Below are 10,720 nucleotides of genomic sequence, written 5' to 3' on the forward strand. Positions count from 1 at the left end.
GAGGAACGCCTTGAGTCCACCGTGCTGGACAACCAGAATGTGGAGCCAACATGGGGCGCACTGTATGAGACGGTGTACAACACTGCCATGGAGTGCCTGGGGCCTTCTGCCAGGGAGCACAAAGACTGGTTTGATGAGAACTGCACTGAGATCAAGCAGGTGCTAGAAGACAAACGCCAAGCCTACAGAGCCCACATTGAAGATCCCAAGTCACAGTCAAAGAAAGACATACTGAAGAGCGCACGCAGCACCATCCAGCTGAAGCTGCGGCAGATGCAGGATTCCTGGTTGAACAACAAAGCTGATGAGATCCAGGGCTTTGCAGACAGGAACGACATGAAGAACTTCTATAGCGGCCTGAAAGAAGTCTATGGTCCCACCACCTCCGGATCTGCTCCACTCCTCAGTGCTGATGGTTCTACCTTGATCACTGACAAGGACGGGATCCTTGAGAGATGGGCTGAACACTTTGACAGCGTACTGAACCGCCCTTCCACCATCAATGATGAAGCCATCGACCGACTCCCCCAGGTGCCAGTCAGTGAGTCGTTGGATGCCATTCCAACTTTGGAGGAGACCCAGAAAGCTATCCGTCTGCTATCCAATGGCAAAGCCCCTGGCTCAGACTCCATTCCAGCTGAGGTCTACAAAGAAGGTGGTATGGCGCTGACTGAGAAGCTTCATCAGCTTTTCCAGCTCATCTGGCAGCATGAGGCAGTTCCACAGGACTTCAAAGACGCTTCCATCATACACCTGTACAAGTGCAAAGGAAATCGTCAGCCTGTGACAACCATCGTGGAATATCCCTGCTGTCCGTTGCAGGCAAGACTCTACTCAACCGTCTCATAGCGCACCTTGAGCAAGGTCTCCTACCAGAGAGCCAGTGTGGCTTCCGGAAAGAACGCGGGACTATCGACATGGTGTTTGCTGCCAGGCAGCTCCAGGAGAAGTGTCAGGAACAGAACGCCGACCTTTACTCCACCTATGTCGATCTGACCAAGGCCTTCGATACTGTTAGTAGAGATGGCCTTTGGAGAATCATGGCGAAGTACGGATGTCCCAGAAAGTTCATCACCATCATACGGCAACTACACGATGGGATGCTGGCCCGAGTCCAAGACAACGGAGAGATTTCAGAACCATTCCCTGTCTCCAACGGAGTCAAGCAAGGATGTGCTCTTGCCCCCACCCTGTTCAGTCTCATGTTTTCAGCCATGCTGACAGATGCCTTCAGAGACGCTGACGTAGGCATTGGCATCAGGTACCGCACAGATGGCTCACTCTTCAACCTCAGGAGGCTTCAAGCAAAAACCAAGGTGAGGACAGACACCGTCAACGACTTCCTGTTTGCTGATGACTGTGCTCTCAACGCTGCCTCTGAAGCTAACATGCAACACAGTGTTGACAAGTTCTCTGCTGCCTGTGACAACTTTGGCCTCACAATCAGCACAAAGAAGACTGAGGTGATGCATCAGCCAGCTCCAGGAAAGCCTTACGTTGAACCAAACATCTTCATCAACGGGCAACGACTGAAAGCGGCGGACAAGTTCACATACCTGGTCAATACACTCTCTCGCACAGTTGTCATCGACGACGAGGTGAATGCCAGACTCGCCAAAGCCAGCGCTGCTTTCGGCAGACTCTATAAGAACGTTTGGAACAGGAGAGGCATCACCCTGGAGACGAAGCTCAAAGTATACAAGACCATAGTTCTCACCACGCTGCTCTATGGATGTGAATCATGGACGGTCTACAAACGCCACGCCAAAAAGCTGAACCACTTCCACACCACCAGCCTCAGAAAACTTCTCGGCATAAAGTGGCAAGAGAAGATCCCTGACATAGAGGTGCTCACTCGTGCAAACTTGCCCAGCATCTACACCATCTTGATGCAGGCCCAGCTGCGCTGGGCAGGCCATGTAGTTCGCATGCCAGACCACCGGCTCCCCAAAAAACTGCTGTACGGCGAACTCCAACATGGCAAGCGCTCCCATGAAGGCCAAAACAGGTGCTTCAAAGAGACTCTAAAAGCTTCTCTGAAGGCTTTCAACATCAGCCACGACACATGGGAGCTGAATGCAATGGGCAGACCAAAGTGGCGTTCAGCTGTCCACAAAGGCGCCAAATCCTGTGAGGCCAACAGAATCGCTGCAGCAGCGCAACGCAGACAGGCCAGGAAAAGCAGTGCCAGCAAGTCCCCGACAGCTGCCAGCATCCCCTGTCCACACTGCGTCACAACCTTCCGGGCGCGGATTGGCCTGACCAGTCATCTGCGCACCCACAGAGCCCAACCCACCCACCCCCAGGATGACTAGATGGTCCTCGTCGATCCCGACGGACGAACCACACGTGTAAGTGTGTGTGTGGTGTGTGTGTGGTGTGTGTGTGTGTGTGTGTGTGTGTGTGTGTGTGTGTGTGGTTATGGGCGTGTGGAAGGGATGCGGGGGGTGTGCTTGGGGAATCTCACTATTTCAGATAAGTTCAGAATAATTCGCAATTTGTACTCAAGATGTGTTTGAACGAATCAAATATCGAGAGAGAGATAGGGAGACAGAGACAGAGACAGAGACTGAGAGACACAGAGACTGAGAGACACAGAGAGACAGAGACAATGAGAGAGAGTTTTGTCTGCCTTTCACCGATTTTTCTTTTTCACCAACACCACGCATCATCATCATCATCATCATCATCATCACCAGCACCAAAAGCAGCAATTATGTGTCACTTTTTCGTGGGACGATAAGGGATAAGGGTTGGGGCGGGCGGATTTGTAGGGGTGGGGGGTCGGGTGGGCTTGGGAGGGGGTATATGATTCGTATCGTGTGTGCTGTTGATGGAAAGATTGGTGTTGGCGTTACGGTGACATTGATGCTGGTAGGGATGTGTGTGTGTGTGCATGTGTGGTGTTACTCTGTGTGTGTGTGTGTGTGTGTGTGTGTGTCCGCGCGCGCGCGCGCGTGCGTGCGTGCATGCGTGCGTGCGTGCGTGTGTGTGTGTGTGTGTGTGTGTGTGTGTGTGTGTGTGTAAGAGTATTATTTGATGATTAAAATAATACAGAAAATGACCACCTACCTCAATGACTCATTGAAATTAAACTCCTGAGCTGCATAGCGATGTTGGCATTCTGTTTCCAAGTCGTCTCGCTTCACCTTCACTTCACTCGTACCCAGTTGAAATCTTCCCCCTTCCTTAAAAAACGCTCTGTGTGTGTGTGCGTGTGTGTGTGTGCGTGCGTGCGTGCGTGTGTGTGTGTGTGTGTGTGTGTGTGTGTGTTTGCATGTAATTGCGTGTGCGTGCGTGCGAGCGCGCCAATGCGTGCGTGGGTATTAATGTTTTGGAGTGTCTTTGTGGTGATATACCTTGCGTGCTTGGAAAATCAGTTTTATCGATATCGTCGTTCATACCTGTCAAAGCAAAAGCGTCAAGTGCGCTATCAACAATGAGAAATCACGGCTTGTATAAACAGAGCATAAATAACAACCACCCTACTGTTATCAGTTGATGTGCTCTGCTGTAAGCAGTCGTCGTTGTCTGTGTCGCATTGGTGATCGTGTCGCGTCAACCTGTGCAGACACAAGATAAAAAAATGATTGTTTTTGTTTTCTTTTTTTCAGGTGCCTGTGACGTGAACTGAGTCGATTTGGGGGAAAAAAGGACCAAGAAAACAACTTCATTCCTTCTTTAGCGTTTTCCTTTTCTTTTCTTTCCCTTCTTCGATTATTACTAGTTCTTTTTCTTCCCTCTTTCTGCTTTCCTTGCCGATTCAGCTGCGCTCCGGTCCTCGGCTGCCCTGTTCCCATGCTACCCGCACCTGAGTGATTTTTCTTCTCTGTTCATTATCCTTGCCGTGGTCCCCACGGTCTTCCAATGGCCCAAACGTATATCCCTTCAGTTCATTCCGCTTCCTTTCTTCAATGTCATAATATGTGAAAACCCCGTCTTTCGTTATCAGCTTACCAAACGCGTGGTTTGTGACCAGCATTGTCGGCTACATATCTTGCAATAGTTCTCGACGCATTTGTCGCGAGTTTCGGAAAAAAATCCTTCTTGACATATGTACACTGCAGAATCGGTCCGGTGAGCTCAGATTGCGAGCATTCCTTAAGATCTTTCTTTTGTTTGTTTGACAGTGATTTCACGATGACAGCAGATTCCGTTTTGAGTTCTGTGCGTACTTTCTTTCATGGTGTCTTCTGTGACCCCGGTTGTCCCAGTTCTCTTTCCCCTGTCATTTCTCCGTTTCAAAGAATAACAGATTATTTCGCTTGCTGTGGTTCTCAGCACAGTCACATTTATGATGGATGGATTTCAGTTAGAGAGAGAGACAGACAGATAGACAGAGATCTAAATAGATCCAGAAGAACGTTAACTGCGCACAGCGAACGTTTTGATGTATACACGTGAAGCTGGTCAAAACTGTGGTCCTTGAATTCAGAATGAAATAAAAGTCAATGGAATTTTGAAACACCAAGATATAACAGCTTCTACAAGACTGGGTTACGAAGCTGCCTGCACTGCACAGTTGCATGGCGGAACGAAGAGCCATCAACATCTCGTCAGTGAACTGGCCTTTGCTGACTAAAGAGCTCAGTCGAGGCCGACGATCTTGATCAGTACAAAGTCGTTATTCCATTGAAGAAAAAAAAAGCGTTCTGTCTGTCTGTATACATGTATGAAAGTATGTCTCTCTTGTTCTCTCGCACATCCGTGACAGTGTTGTGTCAGAAAAGTTAGCTGTATACACACACACACACACACACACACACACACACACACACAAGGAAAAAAACACCAAGAAGAAGACCTACCACATGTTTCCACGAGGAAAGGCTCCAGCACCCTGGCCGTGAACCTTGGGCGCCACGTGCAACAGCTGTTTGGGGCAAAACCCAAGAGAACAACCAGGACCAGGCAGCAACCCCCCAGGGTAGCCCCGCTCCACCGACAGGGACCTCCACGCTTTCCTGGACAAAGAGACGATTGGTGGAACATATTTGACATGTTGAGAGGGTGTTATTAAGATATAAGCGGCAAAGAATAATCCTAGTTATCAGTTCAGAATATGTTGTTTACAGTTAAATTACTGTGTTCAGTCGGATCAACTGTGCTGATTATTCCAGAACCCGTCATCTGACGCACTTTGTGAGAGAATCACTTGTGACACTCTCGGTGGTTATCAAGTATTTATTTATAAACTACAGCTTTTCTTTCTATTTATTTTCCAGTTATTATTTTTCCTACCCTTATCTAATATCACTTACAATGAAAAGACGTTAAACTGAAGAACTCTCTCTCTCTCTCTCTCTCTCTCTGTTGATTCTGAGTTTTAATTTTACCATATTGCCTCCCTCTTTTCGCACCTTGTTTTTAAAAAAAAAGTTAGTATGTTAAGTACACATAAATAAACTAACATGCTTGCACCGCATTTACTTAAGACTTTGTTCTGGAAAAAAAAAAGAAGCGAAGAACTTGTTACGCATTCTATGAACAAATGAGGTCATCAGATGACGTCAACAATTCTGTATCATTTTGAAGGAAAAAAGTGCTGCTTTGTAAAACCTGGTGCAAATGACTGTAAGTAATCGATATTACCCTCTTGTTCAGCAGTGATTTACCTTTTTTTCCCCCATTTTACGATCCTCTGTGGACAGTTAGACAGGAATGGTCTCCGGAGTTACCTTCTTTGCATCGGTGAAGAAGACTGACCGGAATAGGTGTGAGAATTCTGGGTTTCGGATTGAATTCCGATTCAAATTAAGATTTGAGCTTGGTTTGATGAAAAAAAAAAGGTTGACTAAGGTCCGAACCTTCAAACTTGAACGTGTCGATGTGTTTTTGATATTCTCACAAAGGACTGAAAAATAAAACAAAGCCCAAACATTTCTGACTTTGAGTCTTGGGTTTTCGTTTTGCCGTAGTAATTTTTTGTTTGTTGTTGGGGTTTTTTTTGTTTGTTTTTTTGTTTTTTGTTTTCTTTTTTTGTTATTCGCTTTTAGAACACCGTGAGGTATTTATAGAGTGCTTTGAAAGCTTTATGAGATCTTTCTCGACTGAGAGCTGTAACAGGTTTTTTTTGTTGTTGTTGTTTTTGTTTTTTGGTCATGTTTACATGAATCATATTGGGCGTTTTGATCAGCATTAGTACCAGATATCATGCAGTAAGTATGTATTCTTCTTCTTAGTGGTGTGGTAGTAGTAGTAGTATTGCACTTTGAAAATTCCGTACTGCCACTGCGCCTTCCCTAGTATGACTCATCCTCGACCTGTGTGAGGTCTGCTGCCAGTTTACCACAACTAATCATCTCTCCCTCACTGTCTGTCTGTCTGTCAACCTCTTATCCCCTTGAATAACATTTTGCATCAGGTTTATGAAGTGCACGCATGGTTACTATGATGCGATCGCTCGTTTTCATAGCCCTACCTACATGCATGCTCGCGCTCACGTTGGTGCACACAAACACACACATGCACACAAACACAGAGTCATAATTGTTCTTTCGTTTTTTGGCTCACTTGTGTAAACAAAGTGAGTCTATGTTTTAACCCGGTGTTCGGTTGTCTGTGTGTGTGTGTGTGTGTGTCTGTGTGTCCATGGTAAACTTTAACATTGACATTTTATCTGCAAATACTTTGTCAGTTGACACCAAATTAGGCATAAAAACAGGAAAAATTCAGTTCTTTCCAGTCATCTTGTTTAAAACAATATTGCACCTCTGGGATGGGCACAAAAAAAAATATATAAAAAAAAGAAGCCAAATTATATGCAAACTGCATTTACTGTTATATTTATATTTTTTGTATTCTCTAAACTTGGCACTTTGATCTGGTATTCTGACACAACAACAAGAGTAGTTATTATTATCATTTTTTGTTCAAACAGGAACTTCTTTTGCTAAGCATGGAAGTTTTATTTATTTTGCAAACGTTTTGGTGCAGATAGTAAAAAAGGGAAATTAATCTGTAATTAATGCTAGGGGACTTAATTTGCTTTAAACTGATCTTTCTCATCTTAAACATTACATTTTGAAATTATACTCAGTACATAAAAAGCTTGTGTGTTTTACTCTCAGTGTACAGGGCTTTCACTATGTTGTTGTTGACCTGTCCGTTCAAGCCTATATTCAATGGACAATACACGATAACATGTGATGGAAAGTTGGAGAAGGAGACCGTTAAATATTTATTCAGAGAAAGATTTGTGAACGCCTCATCACTTACTGGATTATGCCCCAAACTGCCATAAAAATATCCACAGAATCAGTCGGAATTCACAGTTAAAAATTGTAAACCATGCGAATCAATACCCTTGAATTGATCAGGATGAAACGAAAAAATTTCCAGTCTTGACTTTTCTCAAAATGAAGACCTTTTCACTTCATACGACGTTTAGAAGTACTTTACTTGGCTCTACATGTTATTCGTTTAACAAAATACTAAATTTTCATATCAACTTAACTATAAAACTAGAATGGACATAAAAGAGAAACTGAATCGACCGTGTCGTACTACATTCCCGGTGGGTGTAACTATACTTGTACATCTATCTAGATCTAGAGAAAACAGCTAAATGTTGCAGTGTGATTGCGGGGATAGCCACGTCTCCTTTATCGCGGACTTAAAAAGAATTTTTTATTGCCCTTAAAGATGTTTTGAATGCCCAAGATACACCAGAATAATATGATTTAAACAGCGTTCTCACTGCGAATACCGCAATCGATTTATCGCCCTTTAAAAAAGTATGTTCAAATATTAAATTTTAGAACGTCAGTTAAGGAGCCACGATAGTGTAATGGGTAAGACAGTTTCTTCTCACCCGAACACGCGGGGTTCGAATCTGGTGAGCACTTTTTTTTTTCTTTCTTTTTTTTTTTTTTTTACCCCGAAGCTTTATAATATCAAATACAGAACACATTTTAACGATTAGATTTTTTTTTAAAGTGTATCACAAGTGAGTCTTGAAGGCCTTGCCTCTCTTGTTTCCTTTATATCCACCGTTGCGACATATCTTTTGTTTTCCAGTGGATAAAAAATAAATTTGTGTTTCTCTTTGGCAGGTTTGGCAGTCAGTGACTCGTTCATCACTTCAAAGAAATGAAGATGTGAACGTAGATAAGTGCTTCAATAAAACTCACTTCTGAACTTCGTCTGCCAATTTGAAACATTTCATGAAAATGAATACCGCTCGAAAAAAAATCAAATAAAAACAAGATCAAACAAATGTATTCCACGAATCTGTTGAAATGTCAGAATGTGGCAGTTGTGATCCTGGCACTATCTGTATCAAGTAAGTTCATTCGGCATGCCTTTCTATGTTTTGTTGTCAGGACCTGTATGTGTTTCACAATTACTTCTTAGCCGACTCTCTGTCTGTCTGTCTGTCTGTCTGTCTCTCTCCCTCTCTGTCTCTCTCTGTCCCTCTCTGTTTAACCACCTCAAAATAAACGCAGCAGTGCTTTACTACGATCATACTTAGCGTCCGAGTTTAAAGCTGATGTTTAAAAACAAAATCAAAACACTCAATGTACATGACCTGTCATTTCCAAGGGAACAAAAGCGCCGCGGCAACATTTTTCCAACGTACACAGGACAAGGCTGGGAGATTCTCTTCAGCTGTGCCGATATCATTCCGACTGCTTTTACGTCTGTGTCAGTGCTCGGGTCTTCCCAGTTTTCGTTTGCCGTGTGAGTTCCATCAAGGGCCTGCTTGATAATAGATATCCGAGGGGACGTACTGCAGAGAATGGCCTATCCAACCCTACTTCCTTCCCATGATTTCTGTGTTGATCGGACTTTGTCTTGTTCTGTCCTACAGGCGGATGTCATAGATGACATTAGGACATCTGATGGTAAAAATGGCACTCAGACATCTGTTTACAAAAAAACTGTCTGGAGCTTGTGGGTGTGTTGGACTTGGTTGTCCTCCATGTTTCACAACCCTAAAAGCAAGAGTGATTCCACGTTGGTGTAATTAATAAAATAAAAATTAAAAAAAATAAAATAAAAAAGAAGAAAGATTTTTTTTTTTTTTTTTAATTTTTTTTTTTTTTAAAGCTGAGAGGGTTGAAGAGTTCAATGTGTGTTGAAGGCTTTCTTGGAGTCTTCGTCTGCATTGCCATTTTTTGGTGACCACACTGCCAAGGTAGACAATATAGTTTTTTGACGTTCTTTCCTTTCAGTTGACAACATGACAACAGTCGTTAGTTTTGTTCTTATCAGATGCTCTTTGGATAAGCATGCACGGATACATAACCACGAGTGAGAATGCACGCGTGACTGCGTGTGTGCTAGTGTGAGTACACTAGCGTGTTTGTTCGATTAAGTACGATTCGTACATTGTAATGGGTCAGGACTTCTGTCTATAGTTTTCTCTCTCCGTTGATAACAGACTAAGGTAACTATAAGCGCTGTGTGTGTGTGTTTGTGTGTGTGTGTGTGTGAAGGGAAGGGTTTCGGAACGCACGTTTTCTTAGGTCTCTCTCTCTCTCTCTCTCTCTCTCTCTCTCTCTCTATATATATATATATATGTGTGTGTATGTGTGTGTGATTAGATTTTATATTGACTGAGTTAGAGACAGACTGATAGAAATAGAGAGACTGAGAGAGTCACGAATTGAAATAATCTGCTTTAGCTGAGGACGTGTGCACGGGCATTGACTGTGGACCAGGGGTGTGTGTGGCCGGTGTCTGTGAGTGCTCGGGGACCAGTTACAAAGGACCGAACTGTACAGGTAACTTACTATTTCACCGGTCTTTTTCTTCTTGTTCATTTTCGTCTTCTTTACATGTTGTGAAATAGAAATACCCTTGCAACTTAATTGCTGCTGCAGCACTGTGCAATTGTTTGATGTGTTAATGCTATATTTCTTCTACATTGGTATGTATGAACTGTGCAGAATTCTGGTGGTGATGATGATGATGTTTCTCATTTGGGAAATATAACCCTCAATGCAAGAGGAGAAGAAAACACTGACCTTAATGCCGCTGCCTTTTTGTAGTTCGTAGACTTCCCGTTTGGTCTTACCGTCAGTTCTATGTCAACCCGTTTTTCTCACGGCCTCTGCCGATCTGTCTATCTAAACGTCTGTCTGCCTGTCTGTCTGTCTTCTTTTCTCTGGTGTCCATGCCTAAGATGACCGACGGCTAGGTACTCAGCTGACAGGAAAAAAAGTTCTGTTAAAATTGGAGTTTGAGATGCTTTGGCAAGCCCCTCATTGAATTACACCATCAGTTTGATGCGGCATTGTAGCACTTAATGGACAGACAATACAGAGTGTGAATGTGTGGCGGGCTAAGCGGGCTTTTTATTTTATTTATTTATTTTTTTTAAACTGCTTGAAGTGTGTCACATTCCGAATCTGCCTTATTTTCATCTTGAGAGTTCTACGTTTGCTGTTGTGTACCCATTCCTTCATACGGGTCTGAATAAGGTCGGTAAAACGTGAATAAGTATTTTTCACACACACACACACACACACACACACACACACACACACACACACACACACACACACACATACGGACGCAAGAACGCGCTTAGACAAACGAGTTAATGTTATTTTCATATCTCAAAACTGATCAAAGGAATATTTTTCAGAGTATTACGAGGAAGTGGGAAGAGCCGACCATTCAGAAAGCATCAAACAAACCTGGATCATCGTCGGCTCAAGCGTTGGCGCGGTGGTTCTGATAGTTTGCACCCCTGTAATTATATTCTTTATTA

The 10,720-nt window shown here is 43.6% G+C and overlaps 1 protein-coding gene across 1 annotated transcript in view; it reads right to left on the reverse strand.

Annotated features, from left to right (window-relative positions):
• The window catches only part of LOC143282019 (uncharacterized), a 71,740-nt gene extending 68,544 nt beyond the window's left edge, over positions 1-3,196 (reverse strand). The window contains exon 1 of the mRNA XM_076587440.1: positions 3,073-3,196. The gene's annotated coding sequence lies outside the window, so the exon portion shown is untranslated. The remainder of the gene's footprint in view (positions 1-3,072) is intronic.
• Positions 3,197-10,720: the final 7,524 nt, after the last annotated feature.

This window comes from Babylonia areolata, chromosome 5 (assembly GCF_041734735.1).
Source record: "Babylonia areolata isolate BAREFJ2019XMU chromosome 5, ASM4173473v1, whole genome shotgun sequence".
NCBI classification, from domain to species: Eukaryota; Metazoa; Mollusca; class Gastropoda; order Neogastropoda; family Buccinidae; genus Babylonia; species Babylonia areolata.